We start from the raw sequence: 1,869 nt of genomic DNA on the forward strand, positions 1-1,869 counted from the left end.
CATGTAACATCATGTCTAGTGGCTGATCATTGAAGTTTATTGTTGGTATATACCAATAGTAAATACGTATAGAAGCTGGGTATGATACGGTTACATATACCCTAGATATACTTGTAGAAATTTTGAGGAATCGGAACGAGAATTCAAATATGGACGGGTTTATAACTGTAAAAGAGGCTCAAAACTGGGCTTTTATTTTTGGGTCAAACCGGGCCAAAATAAAATTTTAAGACATTTTTAATAAAGCAATGTTAGCCCAAAAAAAAAATTTCCAAGCTGACCTGGCAGCTCGACCCTAGCCAGGGGCTCTGCCCCTTGGACCCCGCCAGGGGTTGCCACCCCTTGGACCCCGCTTATCGGGGGCGCTGTCCCCGAACCCCCGTCATAATCAAGATAAGTTCAAACAAGTGTGCACTCCACACTTCCCCAAACTTGTTCGATATTTATCAAGATTATTTTGGTTACAAATTAATCCCATTACACTTAAATCATATTGGTGACATAGATCACCAACACATTATATATTGTAAGTATATATGTCAAAGAATGTTACATATAGTTATCGTTTTGAAAACTTAAGTTAGTGGTCTCAAAGTATACTTATAACTCATTGTTGTTAGTTCACAATGAAATGTTAAACCATCCTTAAATCATGTTAAATATGTATAGATATGTACATATACATAATTGTATAATTATCGTGTGTTATATAGTTCGTGATATCATCGGTCAAATTGGACGGTCAAACGTTGTGTGAAACTCTTTTCAAAAACATAAGTCTCAACAGTTTGGATTGCTTATCATGTTGGTAAGGTTTATTTTATGTAAATATTAATCTCATAGGTATAAAACGATCGGAAAAATCCGGGTCGTTACAATTTCCCTCCTTCTAAACAAACCAAACTGAAGAATGACATCATTAACTTCAAACAAAGTTATGATGAATCTCTTTACACTGCATGGGAGCGATTCAAAACTCTGCTAAAGAAATGCCCTAATCACCAGCTAGAACGGTCAGCCCAAATCTGTACCTTCTACAATGGTCTTACGGTAAATCATAGGACGACGATCGATGCAACAGCTCAAGGGAAACTGATGAACCAAACCGCAGACGAAGCATGGGAATTGCTCGAGAACATGACAATGCATCGTCATGACTGGAACAGTGGTGAAACAACTTCATCATCTGCCCCACTATCTGCACTTAACAATCAAACGGAGGCCATCAAATCCCTCACAGATAAGATGGAATCTCTTGCTAAACAACTCGAAGAACTGAAGACGCAGCCGCAGCAGGTTAACCAAGCTCAGGCTTGTGTTAATTATACCAACCCGCAAAGAATATCAAGTTGAGTACGAATACCCTGACGGTTCAGTCTGTTACATCCAATACCCAGCTCGTCCGCCAAATCCCGGATTCAATCAACCACCTAGGGTTAATTAATTTCAGCGAAGCAATCAACCTTTTCGCTATAGCTATCCACCTTATCTAGCCTAACAATCTCAATTGACCTACGATCAACCACTTCCACTCACTGGTCCCCCAGTTGAGGAAAATTCCCCTACCATCCAGATTACAGAAGTAACTAACCCTACTCTCGGAGCTGATGATAAGTTAACTCAGTTCGTTCAAGGACAACAATATCTAAATCAGAGAACTGTAACCAGACAAGATCTGTAACGACCCGCACTTTTTCAATCGTTCTATACTTATAAGATTAATATTTACATAAATTAAACCTTACCAACATGATAAGCAATCCAAATTGTTGAGACTTATGTTTTTGAAAAGAGTTTTACACAACGTTTGACCGTCTAGTTTGACCGATGATATCACGAACTATACAATATATGATAATTATACATACA

At 38.4% G+C, this 1,869-nt stretch overlaps 1 non-coding gene across 1 annotated transcript; it reads right to left on the reverse strand.

The window, feature by feature from the left end:
* Nucleotides 1-900: 900 nt before the first annotated feature.
* On the reverse strand, nucleotides 901-1,007 carry LOC139887043 (small nucleolar RNA R71). Its single transcript, XR_011772895.1, has one exon. It is a non-coding gene; the product is annotated as a small nucleolar RNA R71 (small nucleolar RNA).
* Nucleotides 1,008-1,869: the final 862 nt, after the last annotated feature.

The sequence above is a fragment of the Rutidosis leptorrhynchoides genome, chromosome 1, assembly GCF_046630445.1.
Source record: "Rutidosis leptorrhynchoides isolate AG116_Rl617_1_P2 chromosome 1, CSIRO_AGI_Rlap_v1, whole genome shotgun sequence".
Lineage (NCBI taxonomy): Eukaryota > Viridiplantae > Streptophyta > Magnoliopsida > Asterales > Asteraceae > Rutidosis > Rutidosis leptorrhynchoides.